The sequence below is a fragment of the Numida meleagris genome, chromosome 20 (assembly GCF_002078875.1).
Source record: "Numida meleagris isolate 19003 breed g44 Domestic line chromosome 20, NumMel1.0, whole genome shotgun sequence".
Taxonomy (NCBI): domain Eukaryota; kingdom Metazoa; phylum Chordata; class Aves; order Galliformes; family Numididae; genus Numida; species Numida meleagris.
Window position 1 is genome coordinate 5318593 of NC_034428.1, and position 12991 is coordinate 5331583.

Below are 12991 nucleotides of genomic sequence, written 5' to 3' on the forward strand. Positions count from 1 at the left end.
ACCTGTTCCAGTCATTTCTTTTCACAATACAGGGCTGCCTCCCACTTCTGTCTGTAAGCATCCTTGATACAGAGGCAAAGAAATACTTCTCAGCTAGGAAATACAGTCAGAGAAAACACGCACTGGTAAAGAAAAGCAATTCTTTTTGGGGGAGGTGTTAAGTAGCAGGATCACACCTGCCCTGTCATGTGCCAACAAATTCAACATGAAATGCACTGATGTGCTTTAAAAATGCCGTGATACTTGCCAGGACTATGCATAGTTCAAAGATCCCTCCAGATACTTTGATTCAAGACAAAATAAATATAGCCAAGATGATGAGCACTGAATTAAAGTAACTTATCTTTTCAAGATTTTATTTATCATGTACTGTGGCTGTGGAAAATGCTGCAAAACTATTGCGTTCACATGGAGAGATCATCATGTGTGAAGAATTAGTGAACTAGAGTGATTTTGTGAGGGCAATACACTCCAGCAAGTATTATATAGCACAGCAAATAGAATGATTTACAGGACTAAAAGATTGGGCTGAACTACAGAACACTAACAACGATGGAACGGTAAATCAAAAGGGCATCGCATGTAGCATAATCAACTCTTTCAGATGTGGAGTTGTTAACTACAAAGACTGAAGAAAGACTCAAGAGAAAAGATAAAGACCAAGGCATCCCAATGCAGATATTCAACATGCATCAGCTTGTGACCTCCACTGTTTATAAGTCTCTGACAAAAACAACAAAACCCATTGAAGTAGCAGTCTGCAATCTTCACAAGTAAGCAAATGGCTCGTGATGAAAAAGGTACCATGCTGCTGCTGCAAGGCATAGCCTACATTTCCATCTTTTCCCCTAGCTGAGACTCTCACTTGCAGGTATAGCATGCACATCAACCAGTGGCTGCAGATTGGTGACAGGCAAAAACATTGCCACAAATGTTACCTCTAAGCCTCCCCGAACTTGCTTTAACAGACTGACACCTAGTGCAGGACAGTATTTAGAACTCCTTTTTTACTTATTATCCCTTTTGTAATACAGGTAGATAGGACCTTTTGTGACAGGTAGATAGCGATAGGACAAGGGGGAATGGCTTTAACAGAGGGGAGATAAGGATTAGGTGTCAGAGAGAAATTCTGTACTCAGAGGGCAAAGAGGACCCGGCACTCCTGCCCACAGAGCTGTGGATGGCCCATCTCTGGAGGTGACCAAGGCCATGGATGGGGCCCTGGGCAGCCTGAGCTGCCACCTGATTTAGTGGGCAGTAACCCTGCCCATGGCAGAGAGGTTGGAAGTGATGATCTTTCAAGTCCCTTCCAACCCAAGCTGTCTATGATAAGACCAAGCAGCACCACATGGCTCTTGTAGCAATCCCTGCAAGCTGAGAGATCTTCTGGTTCTTACAGGTCTCCATTAATCAACTCTGTCTCAAGAGTGGTAACAGGAATGCCAGCAACCCCACCACCAGGAGCTACATGCTGCTGAGTACTGAAACGTAAAGTAAGGAAAATACCTTTTGTCACTGAACGCTCAGATAAGAGGCACAAGAACATCACCGTCCTTTCCACCTTCAAGTGTTGAAAATGGTTTAAAGTCTTCTTTACTATTTCAAAATGGATTTTTGGCAGCTTCATAGGAATTTAAAACCATTAAAATCTCTACAGAAGACTGCAGCTGCACTCTCACGAGGTGCTCGTCAGCAGGGCTCCACTTACTGCTGTGGCATCAACCACATGATGATCTCAAAGATACCATTTGACCTACCACACCAAACCTTCCTCCTCACAGTATCACTGCACAGAAACCCCAGCGTTTGGTGAAATAGAATCACAGAACCATTAAGGTTGGAAAAGACTACTAAGATCATCTAGCCCAACTGTCCACCTACTAAACCATGTTCCTAAGTACCACACCTACAGTGACTCCACCATGTCCCTGGGCAGCCTGTTCAAGTGCCCAACCACTCCTTCGGAGAACTTTTTCCTAATATCCAATCTGAACCTCCCCTGACGCACCTTGAGGCCATCTCCTCTTGTCTATTGCTAGTTACGTGGGAGCAGAGGCCAAGCCCACCTCACCACACCCTCTCTTCAGGTCACTGTAGAGAGCAATGAGGTCTCTGAGCCACCTCTTCTCTAGACTGACCCATCAAAATCACTGACTGTAGCACTGTGCTCCGGACCCCTCACAGCTCCGTGCTGTTCTCTGCACACGCTCCAGGGCCTCGATACCTTTCTTGGAGCGAGGGGCCCAACACTGCACACAGCACTGAGGTGTGGCCTCACAGAGCTGAGTACAGGGGATGACTGCTCCCTGCTTCTGCACCATTGCTGATCCAAGCCAGGATGCCACTGGCCTTCTTGTCCACCTGGGCACACTGCAGGCTCACATTCAGCCGACTGTCCATCAGCACACCAAGGTCCCTTTCCATCAGGCAGCTTTCCAGCCACTCCTCCCCAAGCCTGCAGGGTTGCCGGGGGTTGTTGTGACAAAAGTGCAGGACCCAACATGCAGCTGCCGACCAACTCCCCCAGATCCTCTCTCTCAGCACAGCCTTCCAGCCACTGCCCGGGGTTGTTGTGACTGAACTGCAGGAGCCGGCACTCGGTCCTGTTGAATATCATCCCATTGGCCTCAGCCGAGCGACCATCCCGCCCTCAGGCAGAGGAACGCTTCCCCCCAACTCGGTGTCACCTGCAAACTTACTGAGGGAGCGCTCGCTGCCCTCACCCAGACCATCAATCAAACACTGAACAGTGCGGGCCCCAGCACCGACCGCCGCGGGCCCCGCCCGGCCGCACCCCCCGCTCCCCGCAGGACGCAGCTCCCCGGGGCCCCCTCCCCGCCGCGCCCCCGGCGCCGCACCGCACCGCACCGCACCGCTGGCTCTGCCCCCCGCCCCCACGGCCCCGCCCGCCCTCCGGCACAGCGGCGCCCGCGGGGCCGCCTCCCTCTCACCTGCGAGGCCACCGCCGCCTCCTCCTCCTCGTCCTCCTCCACCCGCGGCCCGGCTCGGAGAGGCGCGGAACGGCCTCAGCTCCGGCACCGTCCGGACGCCATTTTGTCTCCAGCCTCGGAAGTGACGTTGGGGGGAGGCCAGCGGGCAGTGCCCCCGCCGCGGGACCCCCTCCGGAGCGGGGCCGCCCCCGCTGCCCCCCGGAGCCCCGCTTCGCCCCCATGTTTACCCTGGAGCGCCTCGGCTCGTCCCACCGGCCGGAGCCGTCCTCCGCACCGCGGCCTCCAGCCTCCGCCCTCAGCCGCAGACAATGAGCTGTGGAGGAGAGCAGGTTCTCTTTCCCTATTTATGGGGTTTTGGTGGTGTTTTTTTTTTGTTGTTGTTGTTTTGTTTAAAAAAAAAACAAACAAATAGGTGGTTTTCTGTCCTCTGTGTTAAGAGTTTGCTATTTATTGAGTGGAAAGAATACCAAGAAATGGACTGAGTTCCAGCAGCAGGTGGGAGTCATTAAGCTAATGCAGTTGTAGGAGTTTGAATATAGGGATGCTGTGTATTTCTTTGATTATTTTGATTTCACACTCATTGCACAGCTCCATCAAAGTGTAACATTGACAATGTCAATAAGCGTGGGCGTACAGAGCATCCATGGTACCATGACAGCGAGGTTCTGTTCCACACAGCAGGAAGGTTCCTTCACAAGCAGACAAGTTCCCTGCTGGAGCCGTCCTTGTCAAGCTGATGCTTTCTGAAAGAACCTTCTGAGGAGCAGCTGAGGGAGTGGGGATGGGTCATTCTGGAGAACAGGAGCTTCAGGTGTGACCTCATCGCTCTCTACAACTCCTGAAAGGAGGTTATGGCGAGGTGGGGTCGGCCTCTGCTCCCATCTAGCAGTGATAGGATGAGAGGTGATGGCCTCAAGTTGCACCACAGGGTGTGCAGGTTGGACATTAGGAACAATTCCTTCTCAGAAAGAGCGGTTGGGCACTAGCACAGGCTGCCCAGGGAGGTGGTGGGGTCACCGTCCCTGGAGGTGTTTGATGTGGAGATGTGGCACCGAGGGACGTGGGCAGTGGGCACGGTGGGGGTGGTCTGGGGTTGCACTTGGTGATCTTGGTGGTCTCTTCCAACCTTGATGATTCTATGAGAGTAACCCACCACGTTTCCAACAAGGATAGCTGCAAAGATGATCTTTCACATGCAAGGAAGATGTTGACTGCAAAGTCAGAGTTTTAATGCCTGTATTGTAGTGTGCAACTCCACAAACCAACAGCGGACTGAAAATAACAGGATACAGTGATCTTCCCTCATGCACTAGGCATAGTACAAACCTTTTTAACTTCACAAATACTAAGGATAAGTCTTCTCAAAACTATCATCGATAACCTTAATACAAATCATGCTATTCTTAAAATCATGCCGTCATAGATTTGTTTGTTGGAAGGGACCCTAAAGGCCGCCTGGTCCATCCCCTGCAATGAGCAGGGACACCCACAGCTCCATCAGTGCTCAGAGCCCCTCCAGCCTGACCTTGGCTGCCTGCACCACCTCTCTGGGCAGCCTGTGCCAGTGCCTCACATCCTCATTGTAAAAAATTTCTTCCTTATATCCAAAAAACTGCTTAATTTATTTACAGCACTGGAAAAAATTCCAAGAATCCCATTTAGGAAATAAAGTGGTTTATTATTTTCTTACACCTTTTAACTTCTTTTTCTACATTCTAGAAACATTGAAACTGTAAACTGGGCAGGCTAGATACCAACAAGCCAGCCCTTACACTTATAGCACTAGCTACAAAACACTCCTATCTGTATCATTTGCTTGGAATTTATTTATTTTGCATTTTTAATTCGTTACTACAGTACGCTTACTAATTTAAGGCTGAAAGAAACAGAGCCTTTCTGTTGATTACTAGCATTACTTCTCTAGGTCAAGGAAAAGGGTTTGCTTGGCTTTCTCTAGTAATAGGATAATAATATAGTATAGCTAAAATAGGTTTATTTTGTGCTTGGATTAGTTGGAGATTTTATAAAGCTTTTTATTTCAGTGTACTTTAGTATTTTCTGCTTATTCTTGCACGGTTTTCTAATGTTCTGACAAACTGTCAGTTGTCTCTATTTACTCAAAACTGGTGTTTTACTTCTCATTGCCTAGCAGTGTAATGCTGGAACAACATGGAATTCTTTGTACAGTCATAGAATGGCTTAGGTTGGAAGGGATCTCAAAGATCATCTAGTTCCAATTATAGATGTATAATTATTTATAAAGACCACTTAATTCAATGTTATTTTTAATGTTTCTTGTTTTATTAACTGTTTGTTTGTTGTGCTCTGTGTTGTAGATAAAGAAAGAACTACTGAGAAGCTGAAGCTCTAAACTGAGTGGAAACGAGGTAGTTTTATTCCAGCTACTTACTACTTAAGCTTGTAATTGCAACTGATTAAAGGTCATAGCTTTATGGTCACAAAGTCAATATTGTTTTAAAAAAGCTTCTTAATATTCTTAGAATTTTTACGATGCTATAAATCTTAAAATAAAGAGTTGGAATAATAATATAAGCTAAAAGTACTTTAAGTCTATTAGTTAAAAAGACTTCAATTGCTGCTGTTATAAGAGATTAAGCTGAAAAAACCTTACCAGCTGAAGAGCTCTTCTGATTATGCTGTGATGAGATAGGCTTGGTGATCGATTTGTATTATTTATTAACTAAGAGACTCTTACTTACAGTTATTTTAAGGAAATATTAGTGTTTTTTTTTTTAGACAAAATCCACAGAGTAGAAAACAATTCCTTTTTGACTGTTGGAGATTTGCAACTACATATCTTTTTGAATTACGTATTCTCTTTCTTTCTAAAATTCAGGGGGACAGAAGAAATATGAAGAAATGAAGAAGCGTGGAAAGAATGTGAGAAGAAAAAGGTAAGGCACTTCTGTCTGCTAGAATTCTATCAAAACTTTCAAAAACGTTGTACTGAGTGTGCAAATTTGTTGAAAATGTATTATTTGAAAGATAAACAGAATTATAGGTGTATAATTTCTACTCTTCAAAGTAGAGGGGTTAGAGCTTTCTTACGCTAAGGTAGTACTCTGTTGGGGAAAAAAATACTTGCAAAGCTTTATGCTGAGTTCTTACTTGAATTCAGAGATCAGGGAAACTAAATCTGGGAGTTGGGCTGAGGTCTTCATTGATTTACCTTGAAAATGAGGTTTTAAGTTGTATGATGGCTTAAAGGCTTAAGAGATAGTCTTTGCAGAATGCTTTTCCTTAATTACATATTCTCTTGTGAGTGTTGATTCCAAAATCATTTATTCTGTATCTTGGAGCTGAAGGAGGTAAGTTGTCCTTCATTCGCTGCTTTAGTCAGTAAATAAGATGTGTCAAGGACTGCGTTGTTTCAGGAAAAAAAAGTTCTTCTTATCCAAATGCTGCTAGATATGGGCAAGTCTAAGACCTCAGCTGGCTGAGCAGGACTGAATCACGTTCTGGTCAACTGAGACATAAAGCACTGGGGGTCCTGTACCAGTATATCAAAGGAGACAGCAGCTTCTGAAGGGCCAGTAAGAACCTTCGTTAGTCACATTTCTGTACATCGACTGGGGGAAACTCTTAAACTTGCTTTTCTAATGCAAGAACGCACCTGTGTTGTGTTCAGGAATAAATATGTCTCTGTTAATGCTTTTGAGGCATTTTTTTTTTTCCATGGCTATATCTTGGTGTTTTCTTTAAAATAAATAAATAAAGGCATCATTAAGCTTTCTTCCAGACCTGAACTGTTAAAATAATCCAATAGATAAGACCAGTATTAGGTTTTCCTTTGGATTCTGACCATAACATCAAGGAATTTGGTTCTTCGTTGAGTACCCTAACGTTTTCTGTAATGTCTGCAATCTGGCACTTGCATCACAATAAATAAATAAGTAACAAATGTGTATGACAGACACCAAGCCAGTCATAGAGCTCACTAGGGTAAGTATGAGAATGCATGTGGTGAATGCCAGTTATGTGGCTCTAACAATCAGTTCTCAGGTACTACATTGACAAAGTTCTCTGCAGAATAGAATAGACCAACACACCAGGGATGCAAATAAGCCATGTTGCAAATATAACAGTATCTGTTTCAAATACTGGATGAGTTTAAGAGTATCCTCAGATAATAACTGTATGATAGCAAATCACTTGCAAGTGCAGACTTTGCTTTTGAAATTGCTTGAAGTGTTTGAGTCTTGGTTATGGAGTTCTAATAGCAACACTAATCTCTTCAGCTATCACAAGAACTCTCAGCCAAACAAAAGTAGGCTTGAAGATTTGCAGAAACATGATACATAATGTATGATTTGTCAGCTCAGTATTTCATGTATTGAACTACAGGGATTCCAGTTATTTTCCCTTGGGGCCTCACTGGTAGTTTCTCAGACTGTATTTTTGGCATATCCTATCACTTTTCCTCTATGCAGCTGTGCTTTGCTCAAGTGTGAATAGGCTCTTGCTGTTATTCAACGCAGCTCGGTTTTATATATTTAGGCCTGCGTTCTTTGAACAAAATACCTCTGTATTTTATAGTATATTCTGAAAGACTGTAAGGTAGTGACACCCATAATCCTATAGCCACGTGAGCTTTCTCCTGTATTCTTGTTGATTATTAAACTTCCAAATCAGTTATGCTTGTCTGTGCTAGTGTGCTGCAATTAATATATAGCTTTTGACTGTATAGTATGGACCAGAAATCTGTAGCAAATTAGTATTTTATCTTTTGCTATAGATTAATATCATTAGTTGGAAGTCATTACGCATTAGAAATTCACATTATTTATAAATATTTCAGCAGCTCACTCTTGATGTAGCCGTCTTCCATGTATGAATCCTGCGGCTCTCAAGCTGCTTGTTTAAATTATAAATGCCTCTACAGAGCTTACTACAACATCATACCTCTGCGAATGATAAATGCTTCAGCAAACTCATCAGGTCTTGTTTTCAAGGTATCCAAAAACCAGTCAGGCTAAGAGACAGGCAGCATTAAAAAGGTAGATAAAAGAGCTTTTTGGGAATTGAAGGAAACGTGTACAAAATATCCTTTTTTTAGGATAAAAAGAGCTCAGTATACCAGCCTTGTCTGAAGCGCTTTAATTTTGTAACTCAGTCACTTTCTTGTGGTATTCTTCACCCACTGGGGCACATCAGTGACTCTGTAATACTGTTATTTTCCAGAACTGATTGTTCAACCTCAATCAGCACAAACAGGCTGGCTGTCTTGTTTTGTCATAGTCCGTCCTGGTGTTGGTTCCTCTTATCCCTGTTTATTGCCGTGTAGGCTTCTCAGTTTGCTGTGTCTGGGAGGTTTTGGGTTTTGTTGTTGACGTAGACACTTCTCCTTGAAACTTAGGTAGGTCTGGCTACCAGCGTACAAGAAAGTTATCTTTATTTTCGCCTTACTTTGAGAATATATACCACCTGGTGGTGTTCTGGAGTACCTGCACTTCAGTTTACACTTCGGTGGTTGGAGAAGCTTACAGATCTCAAGCCAGCTGAAGTACTGAACATTTAGTTTTTGTCTTCTTAAAACAGCAATATTGCTGTTCTGCGTGAATTGCACCAATAATGACACAGAGATAACGAGAAGATCCAATTGAATTTAGAGTATCAACTGACATTTAATGGTATCCATTGCAAACTAGATTAAATTTTCTCTGTAAACTAGTTCCTGTGCTGAAGGATTGGGTCCAGAAGATGAATGATCGTGAGGTTTTTCAGCTGAATTAATCCCTTAAACTTAATGAAACAAGAAATATTTGTGTTGAGAGAGAATGTTGGTGATGCTCCGTGGAAGAGAAAATGTAAAAATAGCATTTAACATTTGTTTTGGCTAAATAACATTTGTCTAGTGACAAGCTGGCTCTGAGGATGAAATAGCTCTAAGTGTAGAAAAAGTGCTTGGTTGTTGCTCGTACCGCTTCTAACTTTCAGCAGCTGCATCAAAAGCACTGAATATGCTGTTTGGATGGGTCAGGCATGCTCAGTGAAAGTCATGTGGAACTTTGGTTTGAAAGCATTTTGAACGTGAGAAAAAGTTTGGATGGGAGGCTACATATGACCTGAAGCTTTTCTGTTGCAAACGCATTCGTTATTTTTTCCTTTTTATGCACCTTCATTAATTCTTACCACTAGCTGGTGCTACAATACAATTTACTGAGTGTGCTGTCACGGTGCATCCGCATTATCAGCCTGCAGTGAGCAGTCTTTCCTTTCAGTATGGTTTGTGTATTTCTGGGAACACTGCTTCCTGTCAGGTATATAAAATCTTAAATCATTCTTGTAGTTCTTGCTCAGTTTTCTGCATGAAATGCAAGTATACTTTAGGTTCTCAGTTGCTTCTATTGCTTTCCGCTCAGTTAATCGAGCATACTTATTGTGGAAGTAAGCTAATTATTAATGATGAAGAAATGAACTAGAAAAATCCATGGGGAAAGCTATTCTCAAGAAGTAAGTTCATAAATAGTCAAGCATTTTCGAAACCCAGAACTTCTAGTTCTACATGAACAGATGGCAGGTTTTGCCTCCATATAAATTGTTGTTAATAACAATGTGTTCTCATGATCTCATTAATAATTTTGCCTCTCAGAAGGATTGACGTTGGTGCCAAGGGTAGTTTCCTCAGATGAAGTCTCACTCTGGATCACAGAGGTAACTTGAAGCAGCAAATTACACTACCTAAATGCTTTTGCTATTTGCTAATAAAGGCTGCCTGTTAATAATGCCGCCGCAGCCACTTCCTGGATTATCTTCTATCTGAAAAATTAAACCTGGCTTATGCCAGTATTGCTTTACCACGTCTCTGTTCCTTCCATTTTCTGCTTCTCTGGATGGGGCTGCTTGGTTTTGAACTCTCAAAATCAATCACCCTTGCCAAATGCTTTCTGGAAACAGAACACAACTTTGAAAATGCATGGAATGTGCAGCACTCCTTGCTGGCCAGAATGCTGACTGCTATTGCAGCATTTGCCAGAGTCTCAAAATCTGACCTTTCCAGCCTGGAAGAGCCTAACAAGCTGTATGATTGAATGGGGATCTTTGTGGCGTCGTCCAACTGTTTGATGGAGAGCAGGGGGGGCTATGGGTTTGGTCTGATGCCTAAATCCACATGGCCTGGACAAAGACACACGGCTAGAGTGGTGCTGCGTTTATTTATATGTGAATGCCTCCATGCTGCAGCTGTGAGGAATGTACAAAGCACCAATTCAAACTTCTTGTAGCACCTACTATCAAGTTGCAGGTCCAGTGTTACCTCCTATACCCATCAGTCGCCATCCAGCAAAACTAGATGCTGAGACATGTGGTGTTATTGATAACACTTCAGGTTAAAAAGCTGTCTGAAAAACCATGGTTATGGCCAATCTAATACTTAATCTAGTTAAGTAGGTGAGTATAAATAGTTATAACAATGTCTTCAGGCATGGCATAGGCCAAATATGACTTCAGTGTAGAACGTACACTACAGAACTCAAGGTGGTGTAGGAGATATTGCTTCAGATGAAGTAGTGTTTCATCAGAAACATTAATCTTGAGTGTAGTTCTGACTCGAGGGCTCCTGGTAGATTTGGTTATTGTCTTTTTTCCTACGCCCTTTGTCACTATCTTATCTTAAAGGATATAAAGGATTGCGTTATCATAAAACATTGTGGTACATCACGTTATCTGAAATAATACAAAGCTGTGACAGGATTAATGTGTGAAGACTCTTGTGCTTATGGCTTTTCCCTTAACCATGGTTATTACCCTTGGCAAATCATTTAATGTGTGTATCATACCCAGTGCTTGTTTACCTTTCTCACGTGGATGGTACATCAGTTCTTTTCGATTTGAAAGCTTGGCAGAAAGCATTGCTGTGCAGGTTGTAGTTCTTACAGCACATCTGAAATAGTATGCAGCTAAGATACTTGCAATATCGTACTGCAGGTACTCTTAAAATATGGAATGAATCCACAACAATTGCTGCATGTTTTAATTGGTGTTTTAACTATTAGCAAAGGCTTCTGAAATTTATGGGAGTGGTGTGAGATCTCCATAATATTCTTCTGGTGAATGTTTAGCCTTCTCTAGTTACTGAGTTCTTTCTTCTGATGTCTTCCATTCTTAGAATGAAAACATTCCTTATGAAGAATGCTTGTGTGAATCATTCTACTTACACCTACAATCATAAATATTCATCAAGTCATTACTTTCACCGTATATTACCTCTATATATCTTCATCACACACCCAAATACAAGGGGACAACTATGTTTATGATGCACTTTAGTGACATCTGGCATTCTCACAGGAAGCCTGGTGCCTGCTTGTCTGTTCGGAAGAGCCACATTCATGACTCACAGCCAAGCTGCAGAAGGGAACGTTACTGTTACTAACCATAAAGGAATGAACATGATCAGGAGTAAGGATTTTAGGCGAACAGCAAGTGTTGATATATTGAATGCTATTCCCGGTGAATAAAATTCTAACCTGGCCAGCTGGACAAAGCATGGAGCTGTTGTTTCCTGATGTGTGCACATTCATAGGAAGTCTCCTGACCTTGGGCCCCCATTCTGCAGACATGTATACTGCTCATTCATTTCAGCTCACAGAAGTATTTGCCCCAGGACAATGTGCTGTTTGACTTCTTCCAAAGCAGAAAAAAAACCCAACTACATGGATCCCCTTCCAACACACACCCATACACAGATACACACACACACACACACACAACCCCACCGCGTGGCTCATATTAAAAGCAATGTTGAATTTCTCAGTTAGTAATGGGAAGCTAGCTAATCCAGGTCAGTGAAAGCTCGGTTACAGTGCACTGTGATAGTTTTCGTGTAGACCTCTGCACTGATTTTTATTTTTTGCTTATATTTCTAGAATGCTTGTATCACAAAGTTGCAAAAGCAAATTAAATTCAGAATTCCCCAGTAGCGTACAAATACATGAAAATAACAAAGCTTTGCCCAACATCATTGTTTTTTTGAGGCTTGATGGAAGCAGGATGGAATATTCTGTGCTTGAGATTTCTCGGCAGTAAGGTGGTATGACTCCTATCAAAATGTATCAGAGCAGCAGCAGGAGTTGTCTCTTCATGTTAGCAGAATAAAGGAAATGGAGATCTTCTGATTCTTAAAGCTCCTTCCTTCTCTAGCCATATCCTGGCTATCCTGTGCTCCAGCTCAGTCTGGGAAATTCACGTCTCCATGTTTTTATAGGTTCAGATCTATGACAGCACGATGTACTTTATACTGAGCCTCCAGCGCTGGAAGCCTTCCAGGTTATATTTCAGTAGAGCGTGGGCCATCTGGTAGCAGTTGGTGTCACCTAAGATTAATAAAGCTTTACTTGGAACCAAAGGGCAGAATCTGAAGTCCTGGTTAAGACCAAAAGACTTCAGTAGTCGGCATATGAAGTTAAAGCAGAACTTAATGAGGAATTTTGGAGCAGGAGCTTGGCTTACTTGAGCAGAATGCAGGCTGTTCAGCTGGAGTTCTGTATTTGATCAAGGAGAGCTCAATTTACCTAAAAGATTATCTGCTCTAATGCTGTGCATTTTTCAAGTGAGATCTTACCTCTGGCTTGACAGATATTCAGAACTTGCACAATAAGGTGTATTGGTTTTTTTCCGTTTTGTGGTATTTGCAATTTAGAAGCAAGTGAGCTGGTGCAGAAGGAAGTGATGACATATGTGCTATTCCTTACAATGGCTGAATAATTCATCATTCCATATGGCATGCTTTTGTTCAGACATCAAGTGCATCTTGCAGGGGACTTTCCAGTACAGACAAGATATTGTCAAATCTAAAGTAGCTGAAAATACTGTTCTCTCCTATTGTCACAATAGGAAAAAGCTGTAACGTTGCTTCTTTTACATGCGTTTAATCCTGTTCTTAGCTAATTCTTAGGAGTCAGACAAGCAAACTGATAAGTTTCGTGTATAATTCAGGTTGCCCAAGGAGGTTGTGGATGCCCCGTCCCTGGAGGCATTCAGGGCCAGGCTGCATGTGGCTCTGGGCAGCCTGGTCTGGT

At 42.8% G+C, this 12991-nt stretch overlaps 2 protein-coding genes across 8 annotated transcripts in view; one reads left to right on the top strand and one right to left on the bottom strand.

The window, feature by feature from the left end:
• PRDM2 (PR/SET domain 2) overlaps window positions 1-3089 on the bottom strand; it is a 59614-nt gene extending 56525 nt beyond the window's left edge. For all 5 annotated transcript variants that reach the window (XR_002444485.1, XM_021417668.1, XM_021417667.1 and 2 more), the window contains exon 1: window positions 2952-3089. The gene's annotated coding sequence lies outside the window, so the exon portion shown is untranslated. The remainder of the gene's footprint in view (window positions 1-2951) is intronic.
• LRRC38 (leucine rich repeat containing 38) overlaps window positions 2934-12991 on the top strand; it is a 59669-nt gene continuing 49611 nt past the window's right edge. Inside the window, exons 1-4 of one of the 3 annotated variants that reach the window (XR_002444490.1) lie at window positions 2934-3280; window positions 5288-5338; window positions 5809-5866; window positions 9565-9626. The gene's annotated coding sequence lies outside the window, so the exon portion shown is untranslated. The remainder of the gene's footprint in view (window positions 3281-5287; window positions 5339-5808; window positions 5867-9564; window positions 9627-12991) is intronic. The other 2 variants (XR_002444491.1, XR_002444489.1) reach the window with 2 other exon arrangements.